The 16,070-nt window shown below is 42.2% G+C and overlaps 1 non-coding gene across 1 annotated transcript; it reads left to right on the forward strand.

Annotated features, from left to right (window-relative positions):
* Window positions 1-14,066: 14,066 nt before the first annotated feature.
* On the forward strand, window positions 14,067-14,175 carry LOC141597848 (small nucleolar RNA R71). The gene has a single exon (XR_012523062.1). It is a non-coding gene; the product is annotated as a small nucleolar RNA R71 (small nucleolar RNA).
* Window positions 14,176-16,070: the final 1,895 nt, after the last annotated feature.

The following is a 16,070-nucleotide window of genomic DNA, read 5'->3' on the forward strand; positions in this document are numbered from 1 at the left end:
AGGAGCTGCGGCATTTGGAAGGGGCGCAGCTAGTGCTGCGTCTTTTGTTGTGCTTGTCCCTGTCTGGGTAAAAACACGAATAAACCCATGTTCTATTCATTTATACAAAACACAAATTTCTTTTCAAATTTTCTCAAATTCTAACCAAAACTCGTCAAAACTTGATCAATTTGTGCCATAAATCATGACTAATCCAGGTATGTGTTTTATTCTTGCTTTAAATTCGCGTTTTTGCTTGAATTAGGGCCGAAAAATTAGGGTTCCTTCCCCTTTAATGTCGAAAATTTGGCACTTTTGCCTAAAATGGATTTTCTTGATAAAATTGACATTAGAAATGGATAATTGGCAATGTTAGGAAAATAACCATGTATTTTTTTTGCATTTTCGTCAAGTATTGAGCATTTGGCGAAAAAAGAGACGGTTTCTCAACTGTTTTGAAAATCGCTTCGAAAATGTCCTTAGGATTGTCGATTTTTTATGAAACTTCACATTTTGGAACCCTTGTATAATGGGTAAACTTGCTATCATGTCGAATTTTCGATTTGTGACAACTCTTTCACGACACTTTTTAGGGCATAATCGCTATTGTAGTGAAATGCTGCCGAAATTTCGACTCAAACCCGTGACTAGGCTTGAACTTAGACTTGACTTGCCCCAACCTTCCACATGTGTGGTCGTGTTTTGAAATAAATGGCCAAAGATGGCGAGAAAAGCCACCTTTAGGGCTTGAAAATGCTTGAAACGACCTCAAAGAGGCTTGTCGTGGCTTGACATGGCCTGGTTTACCTTGATTTTGTAGGTGACGTGCCTTCTATGTCAGGGAGGGTCCCCATGGACATGGACTTCCACCCTTCTTGTGCTCTCGTAGGGGGAGAGAGGCAAGAGGAGATCGAGGAGGAGGTTGAGGAGGTCCCGAGGAGGGCCAACGTGGGACGAGGTGGTCGCCAGCTTGTGGGTGCACCCGAGTGGGGTGAGAAATGGGATGGTAGACATCTCATTTGGGCGGCAGAGAGCCACCTATATTTGTGGACATGGGCCACGCCCCGGTCTGTGGATTTCGGGCCACCTACCGGTCCGTAGTCACGGGCCACCTGCACGCCAAGCCAATCTGTGGACATGCAGCGGTCTTTTGAAAGCCACGCTCGGCGGCGTAAAAATGCTTTCGACCGGATCATTTTAGATCGGTCGGTTTCGTCTCGGTAAGGATCTCAAAACGATTATAGATGTTCGGAGTCGCCACCAAGCATTTGTGGGATGCTTGGAACCCGTTCGAATTCCACTTTATACCTCGGTCAAATCGAAGCACAAAGCAGCGTTTGACATAGGTACTAAAGATAAGGAAATCGTCCCTCTTTAGCATCCTATCTCTAGAATGACTCTCGTACGCCCTGGATAAGGTCGTCCACTATCCAAAGTTTCTGAGTAAGAGGTGAAGGTACGTATTGGGAAGCCCTTTAATCAGACACCCAATCTCGCCGCATGAGCGGCCTCTCTCGATCGATCTTGGTTGGTTGAATGCAAAAGTTGATAAAACGGTTTAAATGCATAAATGCGCATCCAATAATTTAAACCTAACATATGAGAGCTTTCTAAGTCGGTTGATTTAATCCAAGTATCAAGCAAAAGATGTCGAGTTGGATTAATGATTGGTTTGCATGCAAGACGGAAATTAAACATCCATTTACCTTATTAGGTTTAGGGTGCATAACGTGATCCATTTGTCTTAGTAAAGCATTTTGCAAATATGATTTTGAATAAACAAATAGTCATCTGATCCTCCCTATATCCGGGCTAACCGGAGTCGGGATCGTCCTAGACTGATGCTGGAAAGGGAACAGGCCATGTACCAGACGGCTATATGAGGCGCGAGCCAGCCGGCGGTGTAAAGGGGCCTCCCATGGTTCTGAAAATGAGAAAGAAAAGGCCTGCTTGAGGCGCGGGTCAGCCTACGGTTATATGCCGTGTTCTGACCTTTTGAAAATGTTATAAAACGTGTTGAGAAATGGGTATTTGAACCCGATTTGGTTTGAAATGGTCGTTTAGACCGCATTTGTTGATTTGAAGAACTAGACTCGAATAATCATCATGATTTTGATAATATTCGGTGTCGGGTTCGACTTGACAAGCTTGACATGAATAGTTTTGAAAATGATTATGAACTAATTGTTTTAAGTTCATTTGAATATAATTAGTCGATACTCACATCGTACCCGGGTTAAAATCCGGCATGGTATGTAGAACCAAGGATGACTTTGTGTTGGTGACTAATATGTTTATTTTGAAAATGTAAAGAAATGATGAAAGGCTTTAAAACACCTCCCAAAAATAAAATAAAAGGCTTTAAAATACCTTTTAAATGTTATTAACCAAGTATTATCACCGAAACACGGATTTAACCGTCATGGTATGAGGAACCAAGGGTGAAAAATGTTTTATGGTTAAAACACATAAAATGAAATAAAAAAGGGTTTGAAAATATTAGAAATGGTAAAAACCGATTACAAATATGAAAACGAATTAAAGGGGAAAGACGAGAACAAACACGGTTGATCTCTGACCTGGACACCCCATTTAGGCGCGGGCAAGCTGGCGAACCAAGGGGCTTCTGTCTCAGGCCAAAAATCAATTTTGGCTCGTTTATCCCATGTTCTGGTTCATGTTATGCAAATTTTAGCATGTTATAGTCATGAAACAAATGAAAACAAGATAAAAGAGGATTTTTACACCCTCATACTTACATGTTTAGTTATGGCGAGTGACCGACGTAAGTGTAACAACTCGTTTGGTCGGAAAAAACTCGGTTTAAAATCATTTTGGTAAGTAAAAAGAAAGTTTTAAGATTAGTGACGGTGTAGTGGTCGAAGTGGTCGGTCAAGTGATTTAATGCACGATGACGGTACCAAACAATGTGTAAGGCTTGTATTTACGATCGGTAGGTCGTAAATACGTGTCAGATTGTGACTTAAGAAGTCGAGTCGAGAATTTTAAGGGAGAAAAGAGGGGGCGGACACTCGCGTAACTCTCATATGGGGGGCATTTGAGGGGTATTTGTAGGGAAATGAGTGGTTGTGTGAGTTTTGAGCGATGTGGCCACCTGGGCTGCTCAAAGAGGCGCGAGCCACGTCGCGGGTCTTCGAGGCGTGTTGTCGCTTTCACACAAACGCAATCATGATTTGTTCTATCCTAGGTTTTGTAGTCATATGTTTGGTACTTGACCAAACATAAATCCGGGAAAACTTAAGGTAGAAGGTTTGAAATGTTTTATTTTTGGTGGTTGACTCGGTTTGACTCGTTGTTGGAGTCGGGATTTGAATTTTTGAGTCGGTTTTTCGTCCGGTGTCGTTTGGACTCTAGTTAGTGTCATTGCGACCCCGTCGTCGTGAATTAAACACTCCAGGTATTTTTGAAATGTTTTGAAATGTCTTATTTTCGAAATCGTTTTAAGTTTTCCAACGTGAAGTTGTACACAAACTGTCGATCAAACGCCACGATTCCAAAACATGTTGTAGTCCGATAATCATCGGGTGTTTCGTGGAGTCTCAGCAGATATTGGGTATCTACAGAGCCCCTGCTTTGACTGAGGCTTGGACAGGGCGAAAGTCAAAGTAGAGCCCCCAGGTAAATCGAAGATTACAACCTGGGGACCCAAGCGACGTCGAGGCAGCTCGAAAGGATTCGGGCCAAGTACCTGTCATCGGGAAGGGCGACGCCAAGGCGGCTCGAGGGTACGAGCCAAAGACCTGGCGTCGGGAATAGTTTAGAGTCTGTCGACTATCCGTGCGGGTCGTTTAAAGTCTATTAGACTACGTACAAAGGCTCGTCAGCCATAAGAAGGAGTCATACCTGAGGCATCTTCGGATATGTCCTTGCGTGTTTGCGGACAAAGGCTCGCCAACTGGGACAAGGAGTTGTACCCGAGGCATCTTCGGGATATGTCCTTGGGTGTATGCGGACAAAGGCTCGCCAGCTATGATGCGTAGTAAGGCTCGCCAGCCATGGCGCGTAGTAAGGCTCGCCAGCCATGGCGCGTAGTAAGGCTCACCAGCCATGGTGCGTAGTAAGGCTCGCCAGCCATGGCACGTAGTAAGGCTCGCCAGCCATGGCGCGTAGTATGGCTCGCCAGCCATGTGATACCGTCGTTTTGTATCAAAATTAAATTTATAATTCCAAACTAAAACTATAGCTAGTGATAGTAAGGGTCGAACCACGGAGAGAAAAGATCAATTCTATTTGCTTATTTCAGTCTATAAAAGTAACAATTAATGGGGGTTTGAATTCGGTTGATTCTAATGACTAATTGCTAAAATATGAAATTTCTCAACAAGATAAAAAGAAGATCGGGAACTTCGGTTCACCATGGCTAAGGTCAGGTCAATAAGGTAGCAGAGGTCATATAATACGGTCTCAGGGAATATGAGCAAGCCTTTCGATCTATGCTCAAATTAACCTTACGGTCTTCTAATTCCCAAGAATTTCTCAAAGCTTTCGCTCAAAGGAAATTCCAATCTAATGATAATTTAAATTACTAATCTTTCAATCTAGTAAAAAGGCTTATCAAAAGACAAGAAGATCGATACGGAAGAATTCATACTAACAAAACAATCCTAATTTATGTCATGGCTCACCTCGTTCCCAATCAAGACAATTAGCTACGCATGATTACAACTACGACAATTGCAAAATTAAAGACAAAGAACGAGATTGACATAATTGAAATTGAATTAAAGACAAAAGGTAAGAACTTAATTGCTGAAATTGAATTGGTAAAATCAAGAATTGAATAACAAGAATTTAAAGAGGGAAGAATTTGCATAAAAACTTACTAATTAAAATGATGAACAAAGTAATTGAATTCGGGATTCGTCGTCCCTCTTTCTTGCCTCTAGACTAGATCTACTGAGTTTTTTCAATAATGAAAGCATAACCTAAAATTGTTGCTGCGTTCTACTGATAAGCGATGTCAAAAGTTAATTACAAATTGGGCTTTTAAAAGCCTAACACGAAGAATTAATGTCAGCTCGCAGACTGGTGTGCATGGTCGATCGACTGGTCATAGCAGAACAGTAGCGTCTGAAGAAGCTCCACGGTCGATCGACTCGTGAGCATGGTCGATCGACCAGCTGAGCTGTGGAGTAGCCTCCTGTCCTCTTCCAAACAGCCTCTAAGCTCCATGCACGCATCCCGAGGTGAGTGAGTATGAACTTCCTTCTTACAAGCTTCCCTGAAGTTGCCTCCGGAGGACGATTTAGGCTTGATTTAGCCCACTTTCACTCATTCCTACAATAAATCATAGAAATTGCAAAGTAAACCGTTTCGGGAGAAATAGTAGCCTTAAGCTAACAATTATGCATGGAAATACATGCCAAAACTGCAAATAAAGTGTATAGAATATGCACGTATCAAATCTCCCCAAACCAAACCTTGCTTGTCCCCAAGCAAGCACTATGACCCAAATAAAAACCTAATGGAAAGGAGTATATCTCAGAGCTAGCTACAAGTCAATGCCAAACCGTTTAATGCACATAACCTGCGACTGCAAAGCTCAAATCAAGTGAGAAAATTTATACATATCATGGAATTAAATCGGGCGTTCGACCTTGCAAGACTCATAAATTCGGACTCTCCCGGGTCACTCTTCTCTCAGCAAAGCCAATGGTAAGAATGTATGTAGAAGAGAGGGAAGAAAATACAGACTCTCACCTAGACTGCGACCAACAAAACATGTATGCTTGACTAGTATAAATAATGATTCTAGCTACCGTACACACGCATAACCACCGTCAAGGACTATTACATACCGAACTATTGCAAAATTTGGATATGTGAGGCTAAGTGGGAAAGAAAGGGCAAAAACAAGTATGGAAATGTGAAGGTAAGAGCCAAGCTAGTACCTAACAAACCATAGAGACCGTATCCCGTTCCTCCAACTCGAAAAATAAACAATGCCTTTAAAAGTCTAGGCAACACACTATCCCAAAAACCGACACCTCCATATCACAAGATGAGCACATGAGGCGTATTCTTAACTCAGCCGAATTTTTTTTTCAAATTCCCTTTTTTTTCCTTTTTTTTTCTTTTTCTGGAATGGGCAGTCGATCGACCAGAAACAGCAGTCGATCGACCACCACTGCAATTCCAGTGCTCTCTGCCCAGATTAACAACTTCTCCTCTTTTTTTTTCATTTCTTCTAAGTTTCTTTCTTTCTTTCTTTCCAAGATGACACAACTCCTTCACTTCTCATAAATACTCACTCCATCAGTACAAAACGAACCAAAACCGCTATAATTCGGAAAGATCCTCTACTACTTCCTAGCTCGGCACAATGGTAGGCTAAGTATGGGATGTAGTTAAGGGCAACTCGCAGATATGGCTTATAGTGGAGTTAATGGGGCAAAATGAGAAAGGGAGAGATGCAATAGTTCTCAAAACATGTAATACCGACCACAAACCGATGCGTATAGGCAATAAGCAATCAAAACTCATACACGTGCAAAACATGAAATGACGGGAGTACTACTCTCAATCCTAAATTAACCGGTCATGAACGTCACCAGTTATAGGCTCTATATCTCAGAAAGTATAAGTAGTTTGCCAAAAGTAATGAGTCAAGTCTAATTACCCGAAATGAATTCCATAACAAAATTTGAGAAATCAATTTTAATTCTCGCTAAGCAGCTGTGAAAAAGCAAGGAATGGCATATTTGACTAATAGTGCAATATCATCATTAATAAACTCCAATCCGACTCGACTATATGCAAGAGTAAACGTGATATTTTTGATTTTTTTATGAATTTTTTCAATTTTTTTTTTTTTTTTGAATTGAAAAACAAATGCAAGCTAAAATGCAATAAACTGTGACTGAAATGCAATAAAAAAACAAATGCAGATGCAAAAGACATATGCAAATACCCTCCCCAAACCAAAACGCACAATGCCCCCATTGTGCTCAGCAGCAAATCACCAGCAGAAATAGGGAAGAATAAAAGCACAACAAAATAAAAGGGAAACTAATAAAGAAGGATAGGAAACTCACAAAAGACGACCTCCCCAAACCAGCCAAAAACGGGGAGGTCACAAGCATCTAATCGCCACCGTCGTACTCGGAACCACTAGACTCTCCGGACCCCGAGTCGCTCTCCTCCTCCTCCGCCTCAGCAGCAGCGGCAGTTGTAGTATTAGTCGTGGGAGGAGGTCTCCTGGCAGGCTGAGGGTAACCGCCCACCGGAGGGACAAAGAAGGACGGGTGAGTCCAGGCACCCTGTGGGAGCATCCCTCCCCGGGCGTAATCCTCGTAAACTGGGAACAGGGCTAAAGCTGTGTCTAGTCTGTGCTGATCAAAGCTCCTGCACAAGTCACCAAGCACACGTGACATCGCCCTTTGGTCCATGACCGCAGGGATAACAGTAGGTGGAGGGGGACGTAAAGTGACCGGGAAGCCGGTGGGAGCAGGAGTGGAGGGAGAGGGTGCCTGTGAAGAGGAGGCACGAGCTCTCCTCGAAGTGCTAGCAGTAGCAGTACCAGCCCCAATAGGGAGCCTATAACTAGGCAAGGGCGGGCGAGCTGCCCCCGAAACAGTGGTGAGGGGCAGGATAGAAGGGTAGCCTAGGACAGGGATGGGGTCGCAGATGAAAGAATCAATCTTCCACCGACTCCTACTATCGATCCACTTCATGGACTGCGCGTAGGCAAGATCCATGAAGCGTAGGTCAGGGTCTATAGGGGCCTCCTCTCGGGGGAAAAGTAGAACTAGACGGTTGGCGATACGCGTCACCAACCCGCCACAAGCAATAGTGGTCAAAGTGCCCTCACTAACAGTCTGAAAGTGAGCGGCGGTCAAATAAGCGATGTTATAGATACGGGCTACCCGACTTTCAATGTTCAGATAGCCCGCCAAAATAGACAGTTCAATAGTATTCACATTATTCGACTCCTTACGGCCGAAAATGGCATTACCCATTAGCCGTAGAAAATAACGAAAAGGGGGCAAGTGGACGGAAGTTCCCGTCCTCTTAGGCCCGTTCCAGTCACTAATACAGGACCACATGACTCGGTGAACATCAGAGGTTTCCGAGGTTTTACCCTCGAAATAAAGACCCAAAAAACCAGCAAAGTCGGCTAATGTCAGGGAATAGGTGACATTGAATAGCGGAAAAGAAATGCAAGCATTATTCTTATTTTCCTCAAAAGAAGCCGAGTCAAAAACATAAGACGAAAAGAACTCGAGGGTCAAAATGTAATATGTGAACTCAGCCATGTCCACAAGACCCGTCATTCCTGTCCCATTTAGCAGGGACACAACAGACTCAAAACAGCCTAATTTCTCTAAAGTGGGTTTGTGAAGAAATCGGGTGGCTGTTACTTTCATTTTCGCAACAAAAAGAGAAAACTTGGCACGCTGAGTAGAATTAGAAAAGATAACCTGCGGATAGTCAGGTAGACTATCCGCGGTGTCCTCAATCAGCAGTGGCGGACCTCGCGGCCACTTGGCAGCTCCCTGGCTGGACTGCCCCTCGAACATATGCTGCTTTCCTTTTGACATTGTTGTTTACTGTAAACAACAAATTAGCAACAAGCTTCCCATAACAATGACAATTTATGAAAACCCGAAACAAAATCAGAAATTGAAGACGGAATTAGGGTTTCAGGTTTTTGGGGGAAACGGCATTAAACACCTCCTAGTTGCTAATTTGTTTCGAAAATCAAGGGGGAAAGGGTAGAACAAGCAATTAAAGCATAAAAACGACAAGAAATCAATCCCCAAAATCGATTATCCCAAATCGATTTTTCCGTCTCAAAGGAACAATGCTCGAAAATTTGGCATGAAACTTCAGTAAAAATCGAATATAAAGCATGGAAATAAGATTAGAGACATACCTTGAAGATTTAAGCAAGAAAAATAGGGAAGAAGGGATGGATTAGCAAGAAAATCGCGAAAAAGGGGAAGAAATAGGATTTGCTTTTGATTTTTCTGGTTTTGTGAAAGTGTAAGAATGAATGAAGAATGAAGCAAACTTCGCTATTAAATTGCGTTCTGAACCCGTGCTGTGGTCGATCGACCACCTGGCCCGATCGATCGACCAGTCTTCGCTTAAAACAGCTTCTGGACTTTTCTCCTCATTCGATCGACTGAGTAACACGGTCGATCAACTGCTTGCGTTGGCAATTAGTCTTAATTACGTTAAAAATTGCTTGCCAACTTAAATTGCTTTGCCTTCTCCTCTAATTTTACGCACTTTGCATAAAATATATTCCTGCAAAAATTATCAAAGGCGCGCATTTTTCAAACCAAGGAATTGCTAATTAAAAAGAAATAAATAAAAAAACTCAAAATGCAAATTAAATGAAATAACAAAATAAAAATCCTAATTACAAATAATTACAACCCGGGTTGCCTCCCGGTTAGCACTGGTTTAAGAGGTCCCGCACGACCTTTTTACCTCACTTTGCGTCATCCGATAACGGGTCGAAGTACAATACCTCGACTTTCCCAACAAATTCATCTGATCCGTGATAATGCTTCACATATTGGCCATTAACTTTGAACCTTTCTCCAGCAGAGGTCTCCAATTCAACTGATCCGAATTTTGTAACTGCTGTGACCGTATAAGGGCCGGTCCACCTGGATTTCAGCTTACCAGGAAATAAACGGATACGAGCATTAAAAAGGAGTACCTTATCGCCAATATGGAACTCGCGCTTGATGATTCTCTTGTCGTGCCAGCGCTTTGTTTTCTCTTTGTAAATCCTAGCATTGTCATAGGCCAGCAGCCTAAATTCCTCCAGCTCATTCAGTTGTGTCATGCGTTTCTCACGAGAGAGGTTAGGATCCAAATTCAAATCACAAATAGCCCACCAAGACTTACGCTCTAACTCAACAGGTAAATGACATGTCTTACCATAAATCAATCGGAATGGTGACATCCAAATTGGCGTCTTAAACGCGGTTCTATAAGCCCATAAGACATCATCTAACTTAAGACTCCAATCTTTCCGTGATTTAGAAACAACTTTAGCTAAGACTTCTTTCAGTTCCTTGTTAGAAATCTCAACCTGACCACTAGTTTGGGAATGATACCCCAAACCTCTACGATGTTGGACACCGAATTTAGTCAATAAAGCACTAAGTTGTTTCTCTTTAAAATGCATTCCCCCATCGCTAATGACAACCCTAGGGACACCAAAACGAGGGAAAATAATCTTTTTAAAAAGTTTAATCACGTCTTTTGCATCGCAATGGGGAGTAGCAATAGCTTCCACCCATTTGGACACATAATCTACAGCTACGAGGATATATTTATTACCTTGACTGCTCGGAAAAGGTCCTTGATAATCAATGCCCCAGACATCGAAAATCTCAACCTCAAGAATGCCTACCTGTGGCATCTCATGTCTCTTGGAAATATTCCCCGATCTTTGACAAGCGTCGCACTCAGCAACAAAATTGCGACTATCTGCATGCAAAGTTGGCCAATAGAAACCAGATTGGAGTACCTTAGCTACAGTCCTGGACGGACCGTGGTGACCACCATAAGCAGAAGAGTGGCAAGCTTCTAGGATATCCTTCACCTCCCATTCAGGCACGCATCTCCGGATGAGACCGTCTGCGCATTCCTTGAAAACATAAGGATCATCCCAAAAGTATTATCTAGCATCATAAACAAACCGCTTCTTCTGCTGCCATGAAAGCTCGGGTAGTATCTTACCCATCACAAAGAAAGTTAGCAAAATCAACAAACCAAGGAGGTGGATAAGACCCTGAAGTAGTAATAGCTAACGAGACTCTCATCGAAAAGAATCATTAATAGGTAACGAATCCTCCCTTTACTCATCACCGGAGACGAGATAAGTGGTCAGCTACCACATTCTCTACTCCTTTCTTATCTTTGATCTCCAAATCAAACTCCTGTAAAAGGAGTATCCACCTCAAGAGCCTCGGCTTTGCATCCTTCTTAAGAAAGAGAGTCTTGACACGCATGGTCGTATAAACAATAACCTTAGAACCTAACAAATAAGACCGAAATTTGTCTAAGGCAAAAACTACAACTAGAAACTCTTTCTCAGTGGTATAATAATTGACTTGAGCCTCATCCAGAGTTCGCTCGCATAGTATATGGCATTCAAAGCTTTATTCTTCCGCTTGTCCCTGAATCGCACCGATCGCATAATCGCTGGCATCACACATAATCTCAAATGGGAGGTCCCAATCAGGCGGCTGAATGATTGGCGCAGAAACTAGGGCCTCCTTTAACCTGTTAAAAGCAAAAAGGCACTCATCAGTAAATTCAAAGACAGCATCCTTAAGGAGCAATTGTATAAGTGGTTTAGCAATTTTTGAAAAATCCTTAATGAAACGCCGATAGAAACCAGCGTGACCAAGGAAACTCCTCACTCCTTTAACATTCACGGGAGGAGGTAATTGATCAATCACCTGCACCTTTGCCTTATCAACATGTATACCTTTATCAGAAATCAGATGCCCTAACACAACTCCCTCATTGACGATAAATGACACTTTTCCCAGTTTAAAACAAGATTAACATCTATACAACGCTGCATGACTTTATCAAGGTTAGCTAAACAACGATCAAAGTCATTACCATAAACTGAGAAATCATCCATAAATACCTCCATAATATTCTCTATATAATCAGAAAAAATCCCCATCATGCACCTCTGAAAGGCAGCAGGGGCGCTACACAATCCGAAAGGCATTCTACGATATGCAAAAACACCATGTGGACAGGTAAAACTGTCTATAATCAATGCACATCCGCCACCCTGTCACAACTCGTGTCGGTATTAATTCATTTTTCTCATTTTTAACCACGGTAGTCCCTCCTTTCTTCGGAACTACCTGAACTGGGCTAACCCACTTGGAGTTGCCAACTGTATAAATAATACCTGCATCGAGTAGTTTCATCACCTCAGCCATAACAACTTCCTGCATCTTCGGGTTCAACTTGCGTTGACCCTGTCTGTAAGGCTTTTGGCCTTCCTCCAGCTCTATCCTGTGCATACAAACATCAGGGCTAATGCCCTTAATATCATCCAAAGAGTAACCTAGAGCCTTCCTGTTTTTCTTAAGCACACACATCAAAGCAGACAGCTGGTCATCATTAAGCTTAGCACTAACAATAGCTGGGTACTGCTCCGTATCATCCAGGAAAACATACTTAAGATTGGGAGGAAGTGGCTTACGCTCTAGCACCTTTACCTCTACAGCACAGATAGAATCAACTTCAATGGTATATCAAGTGTTTACCAAGTTCTCATTGGCTAGGCTCAAGAGATCTCATCTTCTTCCTCTGTGAGCTCGTAGCTTTCCATTGAGGCTACCAAAGCATCAGGCTCCTCAGCTTTCTCCGCTGTATTACCTGCACACTCATCTAAACAGGTTAGATCAGCTAAGGGATCCTTGGCTAAGGATTCCCTCCAATTATAATTAACAGCCCTGTCAACAATATCAATGGAATAACACGTATCATCATCAGTAGGTTCAGTCGCATTGCGAGCAAGACTGAACTCAATGGTGTCATCCCCTACCTCTAAGGTTATGATTCCATGTTTGACATCTATTACAGCCCCAGCTGTATATAAAAATGGTCTACCTAAAATAATAGGTATCTGACTGTCCTCTGCAATATCCAAAACAACGAAATCGACAGGAATAAAAAACTTACCCACTCGAACGGGTACATCCTCTAGAACTCCTATAGGTCTCTGAGTCGATTTATTTGCCATTTGAACGGTAATATCGGTCACCTTAAGTCTACCAATATTTAACCTTTCGCAAACGGAATATGGGATGACACTGACACTGGCCCCTAAATCACAAAGGGCCTTCCCAATTTCGTGGTTACCTATAGTACAAGGAATTGAAAAACTACCCGGGTCCTTTAATTTGGGTGGTATATTAATTTGCGAAAGAGCATTGCATTCTTCCACAAAAGCAACATTACCATCATCACGAAAGTTTCTCTTACGATTCAAAATGTCTTTCATAAATTTGGCGTAAGAGGGTACCTGGATAATTAGGTCAGTGAAAGGAATGGTTACCTCGAGGTTCTTGACCATCTCCAAAAACTTACCAAACTTGCGCTCCAGCTTAGTATTCTTTAAACGCTCCGGATATGGGACTGCAACACTGGCCGTAGGATCAGTAACCTTCGGCTTCCGTAAGTTTAAAACCTCCGTCAAATCATCAATAAGTGTAGAATCATGCAAACTAGTTGACGGATTTGCATCCTGCACTGGAATCCCAGTCGATCGACCATTGGTCACGGTCGATCGACCAGTCTGGCTTGGCGTGAACAGTTCCTGGACAGAAACTTCTTCGTCAGGAGTCTCAGTCGATCGACTAGCAATGTTGGTCGATCGACTGCTTATGCTGGGTGTGAATAGTTTCTGATCAGAAACTTTTTTATCTGACACCCCAGTCGATCGACTGCTGTTGTTGGTCGATCGACTGGTAGTACTGGCAATAAAACTCGTTTTCGCACCAGAATTTAAACTAGCCTCTTCATCATTTTCCGATTCTCCCCTTGGCTTATCGGGACCATCATAAGAAAAGCCACTTCGGAGATTAATGGCATTAATCGTTTCAATTGTCCCTTCGCATTTGCTTGAAGAATTGGAGACCTGCTTAGCCTCTATATTCTCCAACTGCTTAACAAAATTCTTTGAGGACTCAATCCCGGCTGCTTCTATTTTCGCCACTTGAACCAAAAGAGTTTGGACCATTTCTCTCAATTTCGCGGTCTCATCTGAATTATGGACAAGAATTTCAACTCGTTCCTTGGAAGCTTCAGAGGCCTCGAGCTTCTCGAGACGGGCAGTAATAGAAGTAATAAGTGTCACAACGGCACTCATTTCATCACTTTGCTTACGTGATTTTCCACGTGAACTCCCAAACTCAGCTCTATGGACTGCCATCTCCTCAATAGTGTTCCAACCTTTATTCTGACCGGTATTGTTTTGGAACCTACCATTCGCAGCTGCGTCCAGGATGACCTTGTAATCATCATATAAAGCATTGTAGAATAAGTTGCAAAGGTACCACTGCTGGAAACCGTGGTGAGGGACAGACCGAACCAAATTCTTGAAACGTCCCCATGCTTCACAAAATTCCTCATCAGGTCTTTGCTGGAAATTTGTGATTTTACTTCTCAAAGCATCAGTCTTTGCAAGTGGGAAGTATTTTTTGTAGAAGGCCAATGCGAGAGATGTCCAATCTGACTCTCAGTGCTACCCTATCAAGGTAGCGGTACCAATCTCGCGCAGAATCCTTCAAGGAGTATAAGAACATCACCCCCTTTACTTCATCCTGAGTCACCCCAGCCGGTATAGGTATGGAACAGTAGTAGTCTGTGAAAATTTCCATATGCTTCAAAGGATCCTCATCCGGTAGACCAGCAAACTGATTTCGCTCCACTAAATCAATATAGGAGGAACGAAATTCGAACTGACCAGTAGTAGGGGTAGGTAACACGTGCCCCTTTGGAAGGTGCTGCTCTTTTGGCTGAAGATTGTCATATATCGTAGTCATGTTCGCCAAACTGAGAGTACTCAAGTCTTCCTCTCAAAAACCTGTCTTCTAACTGTGCAAAAGCAAACCTAGAAGGAAGGGTAAGCAACGGCCTCAAGGAACCAAAGTTCTTTGAGACAAGAAAAATAAACTAAAAAAAAAAAGCAAACAGAATTACACCGTCTCCCCGGCAACGGCGCCAAAATTTGATACCGTCGTTTTGTATCAAAATTAAATTTATAATTCCAAACTAAAACTATAGCTAGTGATAGTAAGGGTCGAACCACAGAGAGACAAGATCAATTTTATTTGCTTATTTCAGTCTATAAAAGTAACAATTAATGGGGGTTTGAATTCGGTTGATTCTAATGACTAATTGCTAAAATATGAAATTTCTCAACAAGATAAAAAGAAGATCGGGAACTTCGGTTCACCATGGCTAAGGTCGGGTCAATAAGGTAGCAGAGGTCCTATAATACGGTCTCAGGGAATATGAGCAAGCCTTTTGATCTATGCTCAAATTAACCTTACGGTCTTCTAATTCCCAAGAATTTCTCAAAGCTTTCGCTCAAAGGAAATTCCAATCTAATGATAATTTAAATTACTAATCTTTCAATCTAGTAAAAAGGCTTATCAAAAGACAACAAGATTGATACGGAAGAATTCATACTAACAAAACAATCCTAATTTATGCCATGGCTCACCTCGTTCCCAATCAAGACAATTAGCTACGCATGATTACAACTACGACAATTGCAAAATTAAAGACAAAGAATGAGATTGACATAATTGAAATAAAATTAAAGACAAAAGGTAAGAACTTAATTGCTGAAATTGAATTGGTAAAAACAAGAATTGAAATAACAAGAATTTAAAAAGGGAAGAATTTGCATAAAAACTTACTAATTAAAATGATGAACAAAGTAATTGAATTCGGGATTCGTCGTCCCTCTTTCTTGCCTCTAGACTAGATCTACTGAGTTTTTTCAATAATGAAAGCATAACCTAAAATTGTTGCTGCGTTCTACTGATAACCGATGCCAAAAGTTAATTACAAATTGGGCTTTTAAAAGCCTAACACGAAGAATTAATCTCAGCTCGCAGACTGGTCGATCGACTGGTGTGCATGGTCGATCGACTGGTCATAGCAGAACAGTAGCGTCTGAAGAAGTTCCACGGTCGATCGACTGGTGAGCATGGTCGATCGACCAGGTGAGCTGTAGAGTAGCCTCCTGTCCTCTTCCAAACAGCCTCTAAGCTCCATGCACGCATCCCGAGGTGAGTGAGTACGAACTTCCTTCTTCCAAGCTTCCCTGAAGTTGCCTCCGGAGGACGATTTAGGCTTGATTTAGCCCACTTTCACTCATTCCTACAATAAATCATAGAAATTGCAAAGTAAACCGTTTCGGGAGAAATAGTAGCCTTAAGCTAACAATTATGCATGGAAATACGTGCCAAAACTGCAAATAAAGTGTATAGAATATGCACGTATCACCATGAGCGGTCGGTTAATGGACCGTGAGAATAGCAGCGTCAAATGTGCTA

The sequence above is a fragment of the Silene latifolia genome, chromosome 8 (genome assembly GCF_048544455.1).
Source record: "Silene latifolia isolate original U9 population chromosome 8, ASM4854445v1, whole genome shotgun sequence".
NCBI lineage: Eukaryota > Viridiplantae > Streptophyta > Magnoliopsida > Caryophyllales > Caryophyllaceae > Silene > Silene latifolia.